We start from the raw sequence: 16,395 nt of genomic DNA on the forward strand, positions 1-16,395 counted from the left end.
TGAGAAGTTCGGCCATCCGGGAGGGGCTCAGAGTAGAGCAGCTGCTGCTCCACATCGAAAGGAGCCAGCTGAGGTGGTTCGGGCATCTGACAAGGATGCCCCCTGGGCGCCTCCTGGGTGAGGTGTTCCAGGCATGTCCCACCGGGAGGAGGCCCCGGGGCAGACCCAGGACACGCTGGAGAGATTATATCTCTCGGCTGGCCTGGGAACGCCTTGGTATTCCCCCGGACAAGCTGGAGGAGGTGGCTGGGGAGAGGGAGGTCTGGGCCTCTTTGCTTAGGCTGCTGCCCCCGCGACCCGACCCCGGACAAAGCGGATGACGATGGATGGATGGATGGATGGATGGATAGTCTGCAATGCACGGTTTTCCTTTTTCACTTAGTTGTGATGACTTGAGGTGGAAAAATGAACTTCTGAGCCTTTGAATAGTTGAATTGTAATCAATTCAAATTTTTAAAATGTAGGAAATTAATTTCCTTCATTTATAAATAACCGTGAAGTTCATTAGTCACCACCACCAACAGCAATTAAAGCCTCTACAACCCCACATTTTAGTTTGTAATATATAAAATAATGTGTTAATAAAAAACAACAGTTTTGACCTTTAGTCAACAGAGATAAAAAATAGGATACACTCCTCTTATCTTATAACTAATACTATGGCTCAAGCTCAAATTAGCAGAAGAAATGGTTGCCTAAATGTTTAATTGGGTTAAAATCTTTACCCGATGAAATGTACCATTATAGGCTGAGCTTTATAAGGCCATTGCGGAATATAGTAAGTGGAGTAAGTTCCCCCTGTGAAACCAGAAGCCTATGAGAGTGGGAGGTCTTGACTATTTAGAAGTTCTTTGTTTGTATCCACATGTGAAGTTCCAATTACCTCCATTTTCTTTCTGTCCTGTTTGTGTCGTTGCTTGTTGAGTTGATGCTGTAGTGGAAACATTAAAATCTGACTTTTCTCATGGGGCCTGATCGCACAGATAAAACTGTGTGTGAGAGAGGAATCAGAGTTTAGTGAGTAAAAAGAGGGAGAAAAGGGGGGGGGGGTGTTTGTGGAGAGGTGAGCTGCAGAGGTTACGGTAAAACAGATTTAGCTGCAGGCTAACAGCCAAAGATCTGCCCATACTGAGAAAAAAAACCCAAGACTTTAAAACAAGATCGTTTTAATTCATTAATTTCTCCTTTATAAGCTCTGTTTTTTTGCAAGTATATTTTATAGATCAGTGTTTAACAACCACATGTAAAATTTCTGAAACCAAGCTTGAAATCGTGACATCAAGCTGCCAAAAAAAAGCTTTGGAACAAAAACCTACTTGTCTTACTTTTTCTCCCTAAACATAAGTTAATTTTTTATTAAAAATCTGCTCTGTGTATAGGGCTGCCACGATTAGTCGACTAGTCACGATTATGTCAACTATCAAAATCGTCGACGATTAATTTAATAGTCGACGCGTCGTTTGAAGCTTTGTAAGATCACAAAAGACGCAGGAATAAGTAGCAGGATTTAAGAGTGTAATAACGGACTGAAACAGAAGATGGCAGCACATATTTTTAAAAGCGCTCCGACGTTTTCAGAGACGTCTGTTACCCACTAGCTCGATAGCTAGCCGGGGGCAAGGCTCACTAGAGCCGTGAGAACACCGGACTCCCGGCAAATCGTTTTCAAACCCACCGCCGTCTTTCGCTACTCAGGTTAAACATATATAAGTCACTTAGATAACTTAAAAATGTTATTGTTTGGCTTTTTTTTAGTATTTTATTTGTTCCTGAGTAAATCGGTTTGGCTGAGATTAAAGTTACAGTTTTTACACAGCTGAATAAACGTCAAGCAGACAGCTGATTATCAGAAGTGTGAGATGCTCGAGAATATACTCCGGTGTCCTGTTATATTTTAGATAGCAAGGAGTTTATTAAACTTCACCGAAACAATCTGCAAATTTCATTAAAATGTAATAAACTATCATCTTGTCTTTATTTTTAGTTAGCACTTACCTTAAACACTTAAAGCTGTAAGCTAATGATAGTTATATAAGAGCAGATGCTGCTGGTGCAATAAGCTGTACGTTTTACGTCCAATGGATGATGATCTGATTAGTTGACTAATCGCAAAATTAATCGGTGACTAGTCGACTATCAAAATAATCGTGTGTGGCAGCCCTATCTGTGTAGGACTCGATCAGCTGTTTGTGGTGTGCTCCACATCCAACTCCAACCACCAAATGCAAATTATCATCTTTAAAAGTGGAAGATGTGGACATTATCAGTACATATGACAAGATTTAGGTGAAAAATCATGTTCGGGGGTGGAAAAAAAGGAAGGGAAGATGAGGGATAGGGGAAAAACAGAAATGATACACTTACATCAGATATTGTGATTCTCGCTGTAACAGGGAAAGAGGTCCAGGCTTATTGCATTAGAGGGGGGAAAATCCTCTGTGGAATGACTGAAGGAGCCAAGATCAACAGAGCCCTGTAAGTGCTCAGGAACAGAGGCAAGAACACACGAATAACATGAATAATAACAATTGTCATCATCATAATAATAACGCAAAAAAATCAGTATTTAAAAAAAAAGGGGCTCATTTTTGACAGTTTTTGGTGTTCTGTGTCTGGAAAAATTGAAATACTTTACAGTGAGTTTATTTTGCAATTGATATCATCATTTTTTATCTTTTACACTGAGTGAAGCTTGAAATCTGCATTCTTAGCCACAGTTGAAGACAAAACAGGACTTTAGAGCTTCTTATATCGAGTCTTTTAACGATGGTCAAGCAAAGCAAGTCAGTTTCAGCACCATCTGGCATCATTTTCTGACATTTTGTTGATTAAATTGAATTGAATCCCAGCATGCACTTATGTTTGCTCGCACAGTTGTCCTACTTTAAGCTGATAAGGCAAGCTTGCTCATATAGAGATTTTACAAACGATACCGATATTTGTGGATTTTGGCTGTTTTTTTGTTGTTGTTTTTTTACCTGAGTTGTGCTGGTGTATGGCAGAAGTGCGAGGGCAGACACAAGGGAAAAGCAGATTTTTTTTGTTTTTTGTTTTTTCACTTGCATAACTTTAGATACTTGGGTGTGTAACATGTTACCTTTGCCATATATGTGATGAAAAATAAGGATAAGCCTGTTAAATCCCATCAAGATGAGAAAACTACATTAGAAATTTAAAATTTGATCTTTTTTAATACAAAGTTTTGAGTTTTTCATAATCCCTTCAGTGGGATTTCTGAGGAAACCACTGAATGTAACTGGAATGCTTTTTTGGCATGGAAATGTCCAAGCTGTCCAAACGTATTAATGTGAGCCTTTGCTTGATTACGGACTACACAGTGGTAACTGCCTGTATTTTCACAGCTAGCGTTAGAAGGATATTTGCCAGCTTCTGATTGCAGTTTCTTACCTCTGCTGAGTTTGGCGGGCGGCTCTCTCCGGTAGACCGTAATTCTTGGATCAGATGAAAGCCGGCCTCGCTAAAGAAAGAGCAGACTGGCATGAAGTTTGGCTTCTTCAGCACACCATCATCTCATTGCCTCTGTTTTCCACAACATGTCGTCATTATGTAATGATGGTGCTGTTCTGAGTCACATGCTTTACACTATACCTCAATGTTTAACACAGCTCTAACACTGAAACAACGCTTTTGTTGATAGGACTGTAGCAAATTATGATGAGAGTAGTTGAAGCAGAACTATCGTGCTTGCTGAGTCTCAAAGAAAAACACAGCGTTCTTAAAAAACTTAAGAAGCCACTCCAGGTTGTCAGACTAGTTGTTAGTAAGCAGTGTTTTTGTGTGGCGATCTCTTATCTCTCAGCTAGTCCTGCAGCTTAAGTCAACAAACATCAGTGCTGTCTGTACTGCAGGTGCTCGATAGTTTGGGCTCTCAGGAGTTTGCAGCGTGGTTCAACCCTGCAGGCTCTTTGTCACGTCCTGCTGCAATTGGGGAGAAGAGTTAGTGTAAGGCCCTCTGCAACAAAGTTTTAGGCAGCTGGTACATAATCAGGATTGACCTGTTGGGGGACGACTACAAACATGAGCATGATTGGTGCAGTAAAGGCAATAAGTCTTTAACTTAATTTACATCATTCATTTAATTTTTCTGTTATTTCTGATAATTCGATAAGGATCCTGGATTCATTTTTTCTTTTCTTTTTTTTTATCTGGTGGTCTTAATGAAAAATTTTCATGACGTTGGAACGAGGTAAAATTTTCCTAAACTAAGCTTTCATAAACCTCAGTACTTCTGCATTTGTCAGTATGTGCTTAATGAGCAAAGGTCCTTCAGGTGAGTTCACAGCCAAACTAGCTCGTGTTCACAGTGTGTGTGCTGGGAGCTAGCTGGTGTGCTCCATGTAGCGCTCTCTATCTCTTTATCATTGACCTTTCCACATTCCACAACCTGCCTCTGGAAGTCAGCCCTCATTGGCTGCCACACTGCATGCTTTGTTTGAAGTTGCCGTCGGGATTGGCAGGTTTGTATGTTCCTGGATCTGATACGTTGAGTGGACTAGTTCCTGCTGTATTTTTACTCTCTGAGGAATGTGCCTTATCCTTATGGAGGCTGACACTTTGTAGTCTGTTGGAAAGCTGATAAAGCGTTGGCTTCACAGCACTCTGAGAAACTCCTGATATAAACTGATCTTGTCTTCTGATGGATAAATGGGTCATGTTATTATGAACCAGCCAACGGACTATTGTCTTGATGCATGCTAAATCATCCAGGTAAGTAAATCCCAAAAGGTTGATTGTGTTGATCTGGACATAGTGTGTTCAGTGGGAGAAACGCTTCGTCACTCATCCAAGTGACTTCTTCAGTCTCAGCTGACTGCAGGTTTCCCTGTGATCAGTGGTTGTTGATCAATGGTCATGACAATTTGCATGTTAATGATCAAGGAACTGACCTCACAGCCCGTTGTTCCTTCAGTGGGCTAGTTTCAGTTACTGTGCAAATGTACTGTTTATAAGACTGGGGAAACCTGCAGTCAGCTGAGACTGAAGAAGTCACTTGGATGAGTGACGAAGCGTTTCTCCCACTGAACACGCTGCGTCCAGATCAATGGAATCAACCTTTTGGCAATCGAGTATTTATTAAACTACACACCTTATAATTTCATGATTTAATTGTTCTTAGCTCTGCACTGATACTACAGAATGCACAAAATAATCTACTTCCAAACTATCTAAATTAGAGTTACATTGTGAAGTCATGGAGGAAAAAACTGTTTAAAAAAGTAAACTGTGTACCTGTCAAGGGCATAAACCTGTAGAGTAGTTGTGACTAGAAACTCCAAAAACATATACATAAAAGAAATAACATGATAAACAATGAGGTGTGCCTCTCAGTGTTCATGACAAACTTGTCTTTATCTTTTTACTCTTTCAATGTCAAAGATTTGCCCATTTATGTTCTCGCCCTGAAATCTGTTTATTTCCCTCTTTTGAAACTAAGCAACCATATCACAATTTTTCTATGAGCAGCTTTTAAACGTGTTTTTAAGCAGCGATGTTAACACAATACATTGGCAAGATTTTTGAGTCTAAGATAATGTGTTTCATCATGTAGTCTTGACATACTCGGCCTCCGCGAGTCCTCCATGTGTTGATGGTTCTGTTGACATTAGCAGGCAGGCGTGGTATTTCATAGCAGGCTGGACAGCACTAATTTGAGCCGTACTGGCAGGTCCTGCCATGCCAGAGTGACTCATATTGTCATGTGACAACAAACAACAACAGAAAGACCTAAAAATGTTTCAACCAGGAAATAGCTCATCATTCATCCTTTGTTTTAACTTTACTTGGTATTTCAGAGTAAATGAATCCATTTTAGGGCTCAAACATCATTCAAACTATAGATTTACAATAAACACAACTAATACCTTATTGATTAGTTGAGTAAATAAACAGATTAGTTGTGACTGTATGTGACTGTATGTTGTGTTGACACCAAACACAAGGCCAAGTTTTCACACAGCACATCTGCACACAGTAGCTTTGCAATGAGGCAGACTGAGGTGGACTTCAGCTTCATGTGATGTGATGCCTGAGTTAAAAATATAATGCTAAAAAACAGTTAGAGGAACACTTGAACAATTTTAACCCTGAGGGCTGGACTCAAAATCCCACCAAAAGGATTGATGATTTTGGTTTCTTGGTGGCTGTTTTTTTTTTTAATTGAATAGTTCATTCATCAAATCCAATCTGAGATTTAAACGTTTCCTTTTTTTCCACAAGTATAGTTCAGCTTTGAATATTTTACTTCATTTTGATTCTTTTTGAACCACTTTTGTGGGCAGATGGAGCTGTGTAGTTCAACCTCACTTTTAAATAGAGAGGATGAGAAAGGAGAGGGCCTGGAGAAAAGTAAGTGAAATTGTAGAACTTCATGATAAGGTCTTCAAATTATGTTACTGTAACTTGATTCCAGCTCTTCTTCGTCCCATTAACTGTTAGGGGGTTTTATGATTTGATTTTATGGAGCCAAACAGTAGTTCATTTTAATCCATTATACTCAGAAAGGCTGGCAAAAGCAGGTAATACTCACTGACCAATGATTTGTGATTTTACAGGTCCTTAGCATAAAGATATGGCACACAAAGTATCCTCAATAGAAATCCTGTCATCCTTTCTGTCACACTTCAGGAATCTCCCGCCACAGGCATATCGTTACCTGTGCTGTCACATGATGTCACTCTGATTATGACAGCACTTGCCCAGTTTCAGCTCTAACCGGTATGACTGCAGTTAAAGGAATCCAGTAATAAAGGCAAACCAATTACCAACATTTAATCTATGGTTTCACTAATAAATACCACATAGTTTACTATTTGAAACTGTTGGTATTTTAAGTGATGAACAATAAAGGTGGACAAAAGAAGATATTTGTTACAGATTAAACTTTGAAGTGTTTATGGGTAAAAAACAAAATACTTAAAGTTGAGAAAAAAACCCTCGATGTTTGAGTTCAGGGTTCCTTGAGTGACAGGGCTTCTGCATCACGTGACAACTCAGGTAACAACACCTGTGACAGCAGATTCCGTGTGTGTGACAGGAAGGAAAGCGTGGGAGTGGAAGAAAAAAAGGGGGCATTAACGGCTTTTATTTAAAAGCAGGCAGGACATAAAGTTGTGAATAGATTCGAGCTTACCCGTGCTAATCTCGCTCTCCCTCTCTCCGTCTCTCTCCCCGTGACGTCATGATACTGGGCCGGGTTTGCTGAAACCATAGGAATGCGACGCATTTTGAGTTTTTACGGCCGGGAGCTACAGCGTTCCTGTGTTTGTCTGTGTTTTCACGCTGGCGCTGAGTGTCTTCACTCGTGTCCACTTCGCTGTGTCTTTAAGTAAAGACACAGAGGCGCTTCCTCCGCGGAGCTGAGCTGGATTTCTCCGCGGAAGTAACTTTGCGGCTGCTGCAGGGATCCTCTCCGTGTGCTTTCCCTTCGTCCTCCGCTGCGTTTCCGACATGAGATCAGGTGGATAGTGTGTCCTGCTGGATAAACGGAGTACCTGTGCTTTAAAGTGAGTATCCTCTGCTCTGAACGGCGTGTGAAATTTTACGTTTATCGCGTGGAAAGCCACTGAATAAGCGCGCAGCTCCTCGCTGGGTTGTTTGCGCTGGAAAGTTAATCCGAACAACGAAACTCTGTTGTTGAAATCTCCCCGCGTGGATTAACTGTGAGTCAGGAAAAAAGCATAATAACTTTATTGTTTGCCTAGTGAGGAGGGGAGGGGGGCAGTGAGAAAGCAAGCAGCAAGGGATGATTCCCCCCACACACACACCACCCGCTGCTCCCATTCAAACCTGTTGCTCACCGCTCATGTTTGCGGCTGTCAGGACAGCTGCTGGACCCCGCTGTCCCGCTCATGTGTCTTTCTCTGCACAAGTGTTGGTGACACATGGAGATAAGAGGGGGAGGATGGCGATTCATTGTGAACCTGTGTTTGTGGTAAGAGTTGTGAGGAAGCTTGGTTTAGCGGGACCTGAACACAAAACGTGAGGTGCAAGTATAATTTTAGCACTGTTTTATTTTTATTAAAAAAAATATTAGGCTCCTTCACAAGGGGTAAAATAATGAGTAATAAAACTGTAACTGTAATAAAATTTAGGTTGAAGGTTCAGGATAAGCAGTTTTTCCCACATCTAAACCATTTAGGCCTTCCACTGCAGGAAGCTCAGTGGGGCTGTGATTTTTAAGGCTTTTTTTCAAGTGGGGTTTATATTTAAGATTAAAATGCTTCTTTCTCTATCACATAGCCAAAAATATCAGGGAAGTGCGGGATTTCTGGTGAGAAAGGTAACCCAGCTGCCTATGCATTTTTCAACTGGAATTATAATTTATTTATTTTCTTTCTTTCTTTTTAAAATTTGTCCAGGACTCAGAGCCTGATCTTACTTCTCTGAAAGAGAAGCATGAAAAGCCTTAATAATAGTTGTATTAACCTGTTTCAGTCATGGTCTCAGGGTTGTATGGAGTTTTGTGCATTTCAGCCACTTTTGTGCATTTCAGCCACTTATTCTGCTTTCTGGAGGGCAAAAAGTGCTACAATAATAGGTGCATGTTCAACACCTCTGTTGGCCCTGCGGTGATGCTGAAGTTTAGACTGTCGTATATAAACTCCGTGTTATGAACAGACTGACGCTGTGAGAGCAGTCAGGAGCTCCAAGGTCACAGAGTGTGCTGTGTCTCTGCACTGCATTTGTAAATCTGAGAAACTTTGGCAGAGAAGTACTGTCCTCTCTCTATCTGTGTGCGTGTGTGTGTGCCGTAGTGAGAGTACAGGCTATTAGTTATCAGCCCTGATTCTGCAGAAGAAAGCTAATGAAAGCACACAACAACAGTGACAACTACCAGCAAACAGCAGAGGTAATCAGAACCCTGCAGTTCGCTTTCTGGTGCTTCACTCTTTAAACCCCCCTCTGTTTTCCATCTCACTCCAGAGTTGTTACCTGTGTATTCAGCTTTGGTGATACAAGGCGTGAGAAATTACCGCCTGACAAACATTCGGGTGAGTTTTTTGTTCTTGCCTGGCAACTCTGTACTCCACCATTTGCATTGGCAGGTTACCAGGTATCATTTAGAGATCATTTAATACCTCAGCCCTAGAAAATGTGCCTGGCTGTTAAATTTAAAGCGTTTATCAGTCATTGTGGCTTCATGTAAACATGAGAGTTCCTGTGCTTTAATTAAACATATTCCCACGGTCCAACAGCTTTAAGATAGGTCAGCAATATTTGAAGGGGCCTTCAAACTTGTGAAAACCAAATAAAAATGTACAGAACTGATCTGATATCTAATTATTTGTAAGGTTTTTTTTGTTTGAGGGTTGTTGTTTTTTTATAGATTGAGAGACTTTTTTTACTCCACATTAGCAAAACTGGATGGTCTTACTTGCAAATGTAACTTTCATATTTTCAGAATTTATTAACTGCGGCACTTTTTCCTTCTTTGGTAAAGCCAGCGAGATTGTGACATTGTTATACATCATTATATCTGCATTTCTGCTTATTTTTAAGTGTTTTATTAATGAAAATAGATATTAGTCTTTAGTTGGTGAAAATGACAATACTGGTTTCTTTGCAGGAAGGTCACTGACTAACAAGTTACTACATGGGGTGATGAACATCTGTGCTACTTGGCATAATAGTCTAATTTATAACGCTGCCTTAAAGATATAGTTTGACTTTCTGAAGTTTATCAACACCTGAGTGCCGTAAGTGCATCCTTAGAAAGTTAGCTATGTGAGGTATGTCTGAATGGAGAAAAACAATTAGCTTGGAGGGGGGAAAAAACTGTAATGCATGCAGAGCAGGTGTCCTTAACTAATTATGCCAATAAAATATAACATTCACTGGCGGGTGGCAGTGTTTTACCTGTAGTTCTGGTGATGTTTCCAGATATGTGTTGCTGGGTTGTTGTTGTTGTTTTTTTATATACTTCTGTTTTCATCTCAGGGAGGCTTTGCATTTTCTTAAATAGAATGAGGTGTTAATGATTTGACTGCTTAAATAATGATGGCATTACCTTGTTTCACTATCTTGTGGTGCAAATCGGTATTGCAGCAAAGTGCTAGTGCGTGGTTGTACTTGATATCTGTTCTTGATATCTCCTCAAGTCATAGTGGCTGTTTCTTCACACCCTGTTGATAGCTTTAGTTAAATTTAGAGAGGAAAAGAATAATACTAATAAAAATTAACTTTATAGTATCTTTCCAACTGAAAATGGTACGAATGTTTCACATATAGGCAAAGCAAAGAGTCGCTGCTACCTGATTTAAAAGGAAAATAGACATTTTTGTGTTATTTATGATGAAAAGAAATGCATTTTATACTCAGTAACTTCTTAAAAATCAAAGTCCTGGTGATTTTCCTTTGATCAGGAAGACTTGAACCTAAAATCTGTTTCAGGTGCTATTTAAGATTTTGCTTTATCTTAAATAGCCACTGAAAAATCAGGCTTTTCATACTGCTCCATCATAAATGGACTGTGACTGCCATTTAGCCAACTGATGCTGTTTATAGAAAGAGAGAAGAAGAGAGACATTTGTAAGTTAAATAGAGCCACATCAAACGTATGTCTGCAGTACAATCAGAGGGATCATTCCTAACAAATCCCTCTGTGTACTGTATATTTGGATCTGGTGCCAGTTCAGAAGCAGCCTTTCATAGTGCGGTCCCTGTCATTACACCGCCTCTCGATGCCTCTCAGAGTGCAGACCACCCATAATGTACAATACGTGAAACAGGCCGGAGGACAGCAGCTTCGTCCAGAGCTCATCAGCCCGGCTCTGCCCCACTGACCAGACAGGCTTTCTCACGGTTCAGCCAGGCATACAGCAGAGGAGGTTAAATTAAGGAGGGGGAGGAGATGGAAAACGCTTAAAGGGAAAAGGAGAACAGGAAGATGGAGATATTGAAGGGAATTTTGGGAGCAGATTGAGAGCTAAATGGCGGGTGGTGGGGCGAGAGGATGGTGAGAGATGGATTTTTTTTTTTTTGTTTGCAGTAGGAGGGAGGGGAAAATACAGGGGAGCTGTAACTACACTGATTGTTGTGTTTAGGGAGGGATGTGCTTGTTTTGCTCAGAGAGGACAAATTATAGATGTTTGAGGGGGTGATGCAGTGCAGTCCTGTCCCATTTTGCCTATTTGTGACAACCAAACAATCAAGAGCTCAACCAAGCAGGACACTTCCTGTCCAGCCCAGCTGTGCCAGCCACAGTCAGGTCCAGAAATACTGGGCCTGTGTAATTCCTAAACAGTTGATGCAGAAAGTCTGGACTTTGTTTTAAAGTCAACTGTGGTGGTGGACAAATATTTATGACCACACCATGTGCTGCCTAGATGTTAGTTGTCCAGTTTATTTAATCCATTTGCACATGTGAGATTGTTTTGGAGTGATTCAGATCTCTGATCCAATAGGGCTGTGCGATTTGACCAAAATCTCATATCCCGATATAAGACATCGATAACGATATAAATCACAAAAATTTAACATTTTCTGTAAATTCTGTGAATCTCGGGCAGCTCCACTTGCGTGAAGTGTTTCCAGCTGGGCGTCGTGTACCTGGAGTCGAATGTTTTAACCGATGCATGAAACGATACATGCCGTTTTCTTTGTGAGTATTTATTACACGGCGTGCTGCGGGGAAAAGCCTGTTCCAACGTTTGAGTGTATGGTTTATTTTTTTAGCACCTGGCGGCTCTTTTTGGCTTCTCATCTGTAAACACCCTTCATACTCTTTCACGTGATTCAGTTTATTTTGAAAAGTCTCAAAAGGATCTTGAACTTTATTGTGAAAGGTTTATGTGTAAACTAAACCAGCGGACACGCGATGGTTTTACCGTCGTTGTTGCTAATGACAATGCATAAAAACAGGCGCTTGTCTGTCAGTAGTGTGGTTATATTAAATATAAGAGAAAGAGAGAACTTTAAGAAATTAATATAGCCACTACAGTGACCATCAAAACAATGAAAAAATATTGCCGTAAACGTTTATTTTGCGACACCACGAAACAAGCGATAGCGTAAAATGAAACGATAGATGTTTTTATATCATCATCCGATATATATCGTTATATCGAACAGCTTGTTAGGCAGATTTTACTTGCATACAATGAAATTGCTTTTCAAACAAAGCTCAGTTAAAACTTTTACTCACTTCTGCAAAAAAAACCCCGCTTGGCTGCTAAATTATGCAGAGCATTCAGGCACTTAGTTACGTTAACCTCTGGTTGAAGTTCATATCTGTTATATATTTTCTGTATTCTCTATTTCAACTTTTTTTTAAACAGTAAAAGCTAGAAGAGTGGTGTCTGGTTTGGTCTCCAAACACATTAATTTATGTGTTTGTTTTGAGATCAGTGGGCTTTTCTAGGCCAAGATGTTAAAGAAATATGCAACTTCAGCAAAATGTTTTTTTTTACTAACAAGCATATTTATTTTTGTGCCAATAGTTTGAGACCTTTTATGAATAGTATAACGAAAAATTTTAATTGTCACTTATGACTTTGTCTTCCAGCATTCATGAAAAAAGGATAAACAGTCTTTTTTTTCATTAATTATATTTATGTTCGTGTTGTTGTTGTTGTTGTTGTTGTTATTTTGACCCCTTTCTTAAAGCTGAAACTTGCAGTTTAATTCAGATCGTGTCTCTGTGTCAGGAGGAGATCCTTCCATCAACAAAATCTGTCAAGAGGAAGTTAAAGATTTCAAAAGGTGAACATGAGGAACAATCTTTCATGGTTTCACCTTTGTCTTTGGAGTTTTCTCCTTTGGTCTGATTTTGGCAGCGCGTAGCTAAGGTGTTGGCAGGCTGTCAGCTGTCTGTCTTGTAATTTAGTTTAAGTTCAGATCCAGTCAAATCAGCTGTTCACTGATCATATATAACAGAAAGTGTGGGTTAAGGCAGTGAGCCTGTATCCCCTTACATAACAGTAGTAGTATTTTTCCATCAATTTTGGCTGTTTGATAAACAAAAATGTACCTGGTTATTCTTCAGGTTAGTGCACTTGAATGGACCGTTTTTAACACGCTCATTCTGTGTTGTGTGCTGGGATGAATGAGTTACTGACTCATCTCTGTTGTTATTTTGTCCTGACAGGCTTGTGCAGTTATCATCTCCTGATTGAACTGCATGCCTGGACTCACTTGTCCTTTCATGTAAACTTTGTCTTTGCGCCCACACACTTAGGTTTGTTCATGCAACAGTGAAGCAACCTGTGAGAGAAGAAGGTTTGCTCTCAAATCAAACGGGATCTCTGAGGTCAGAGCTCCATAATCTGTTTACTGTTTGCCACTCGGCCTTTGTTACTTATGAATCTTATCATTTCTTGGCTCTTGAAGGCCGCAGTAAAATCTTGTTTTTTACCCACAGCCATTTGGCTCAGAGCTCCGCATATTTCCAAATGCAAGAGAAAGAAAAAGCAGAGGATTTGAAAGCCGCAGGGCTCTTTGATTCAAGGCCAGACCGCCACAAATATGAGATGCTCAATGTCATTATCAGCCCTCACATGTGTTTTTTGTACTGATTTCCTGTATGTAACAGGCCCCTGTGTTTTGTTGTATATTACAACTTAATCCGTCAGATAACTGTTTGTATTTAAATGTAGGAGTATAAGGTTTGTGTTACTGTAGTGTAGTAATCCTCCTCAGTCTTTTGTCATAACTTTTTATCCTTCCTTTAGGCAGTGCTTTCTTTCAGTTCCTTTCAGTTCAGATGCATTGACTGACTGTTTTGGTGTCTCAGCCCAAACACTAATGATAGGCCTCTGTGGTGATTTATTCTCCTCTCCCTGTTGTCACCAGACTCATTATAACTGGAAAGAGGCATTTATCATCCATGTTGTAACTGTGCTGTTGCAAGTCAGCTGCGAGTCAGTTCTGCTAATGGGAATTAAATCCAGAGTTGGGAGCTGGGTGGGGATTCCAGGGAAAAAACTGAATATGTGTTCAAGTGTGAAGCTAAATTTTTGATCTGGTCAAAAAAAGTCTGCATGCTTCAGCTTTGCTCACTAAACCTAAAGCAATAAGAGTGGCTGTTGTCACACATGACTTCCAGATGCTGTTGTTTGTTTTTTAGCATTATTAGCATTAGCACCAGTGTTAGCTTTCCCTGTCTGCTTGTGAAATGCCGACTTGTTGACTCTGTTTCTCGTATTTTAAGGTTCTGCAGTTCTTCATGTCGTGTTATTTGAACAGAGGCGAGCTCCCAAAAACTGTTTACTCGGCCCCTCAAAAGTTTTGTGATCAATATTCATGCGTAGTAGGTCTCACAGTTTTCAGTGTGGACAATAAGCTTCCGAGTAAAACAAACCACACAGCAACATATTAATGACAGCATTTGTCCATCAGGGACCCTCAACAGGAACTTTTATTGAGAACAGTTTAACCCTCATCCCACTTTCCTGTTCTGATGTGTTGATATTAGCCTAACCACAGCTCTGTAGTTAGCTAGTCCAACATCACTAACTCCTGAAGTGATCATTTTATTGGAGCTGAAGAAATTTGGACCATTTTGTATTTGTTTACTTTTAGGAACTGAATCAGCGTTTGGAAATGGTGATAGCGACAGACTTCTAATCTAATTCCTCCTGACCTTCTCCAGTCATTCATACAGAGACATAAACATAACAAGCGCTTCTTGTACAGATGTCACTAAAATTCGTAGAAGAGAATAAAAAAAATAGGTTAATGACCTTTGAAAATGGATCTCTCTTTACAGTTTACATTTTTATAGTTGTCCTGTAACTTCAATGGTTGTTGATATAAGAGATGATGAAGGAAAAATACTTGAATTTAAAGCAAGGAAATATTGACTAAATATAGAAAAACTTAAATTATTTGATTATTTGTGAGATTTCACTGAGCACTGAAAATTATTTCATAGAAATACAGAACAGAGTTTAATTTAAAAAAAATTTTTTTTTACTTTTCTCTAAGGCTTGGTTCTTATTTACAGTATGAACTGGTAATGAGTCTGTATCTCTTTCTGTTTTCATCTTAGTTCATCTCTTTTCCAATGGAATCTGTCTTTGATAATCCTGTTGAGAAAACTGAGAGAACAGCTTTGCATATATAAATCACAGCTGATCTGTCTACCATTCATTTCATTAGATTTTTTATCCTATCAAGAGGAAATAGCCTTTTTCAGACACGTTCATATTACTGGAAATACTTGGTTTGTTTTAAGGGGAAGCTTCCTGGATAGAGTGCAAGGGAGGCAAAACACATGACGCTCGTTTACTAACCGTTCTCATATGCACCACATGTCAGGAGCTGTCGGCTTTAAGATCTGCTGCATCCCATCTGACTGTGTTGGGAATTCACCTACCTCAACCTCTCTTAAATAACTGCATACTTGTCATAGACTTGTGACTTAATAATAATGATAGTAATGGATTGCATTTATATAGCACTTTTCGGGGCCCTCAAAGCGCTTTACAATTCCACTATTCATTCACTCTCACATTCACACACTGGTGGAGGCAAGCTTGCTCGGAGTTCCCACTCAAATTCATTGAAGTTTATATTTGTCATGAGTTGCATACATGGCTTTTTGATGGTTGTAATCATCTCTTGTCTTTCATGTTTCTCTTGTTTCCTGCTTCACTTGTCTGACCTCTGGTAGCTAGTATCATGCTGTTCTTGACAGATATCCTAGAGGTTATTCTGCAGGTGTCGAAGGGAGGGGGAAACGGACAATAGTTTCCAGTTCCTTTATAGCTGTGCTTCTAGTCCAGATGATATATAATCTCTTCAGCAAGTTTGGGATTTACCTCAGGGTCTCTCCTAGTTAGACCTCCCCGGGACCTCGTTAGCTTGTTTCTTCTGACACAAAGGAGCAGTGTCTCTACTGCGAGCTCCTCACTCGATCTCTGAGGATTAACCCAGCAGACTCGTTTTTGGGTAACTAAATGGAGCTCATGACTTTTTCCAGTTGAAATGTGATACCAATACCTTGGTTTTGATTATCTGCTGGTACTGACTTCTGATCCAGTGTTAATGTTGAATTAATAAACTTTCTTCCTCACTAGGAGGAAGAGACTGTGAGTCTTTCCCTAGGGTGTAAGGAAGCATCAAGCTAAGGTTAAAATTTATTTTCGTAAGTAGGTAAAATAAAAAGTATTTATTAATAAAATATTGTAGTAACAACAGGACCAAGAGGAAGCTGCACCGGTTTCTCACACTCCATCTTCCCATCAGTTGTGAATATGATGCTGAGATACCTGAACCTCCTGTGTTTACAGCACCCGCTCATCCCCGGCACACAGGGAACCGTCAACAAGAAATAAATGTTCAATCAACTAATGATTGAACATTTGAAGATCATGAGCATTTCTACTTTGATCCATCATTTAACATTTGCCTGCGCCATTCATCGGCTGCTTTCGC

General features: G+C 39.9%; 1 protein-coding gene across 6 annotated transcripts in view; it reads left to right on the plus strand.

Annotated features, from left to right (window-relative positions):
* Window positions 1–16,395, plus strand: part of pak4 (p21 protein (Cdc42/Rac)-activated kinase 4) — a 45,507-nt gene that overhangs the window by 3,931 nt on the left and 25,181 nt on the right. Inside the window, exons 1-2 of one of the 6 annotated variants that reach the window (XM_042224833.1) lie at window positions 7,291–7,523; window positions 8,946–9,011. The exons of 1 other annotated variant lie outside the window; for it this stretch is intronic. The gene's annotated coding sequence lies outside the window, so the exon portion shown is untranslated. 4 more of the 6 variants (XM_005932633.3, XM_042224835.1, XM_042224834.1 and 1 more) reach the window with 4 other exon arrangements.

The sequence above is a fragment of the Haplochromis burtoni genome, unplaced genomic scaffold, assembly GCF_018398535.1.
Source record: "Haplochromis burtoni strain Fernald_Lab_line unplaced genomic scaffold, NCSU_Asbu1 Contig_153, whole genome shotgun sequence".
Lineage (NCBI taxonomy): Eukaryota > Metazoa > Chordata > Actinopteri > Cichliformes > Cichlidae > Haplochromis > Haplochromis burtoni.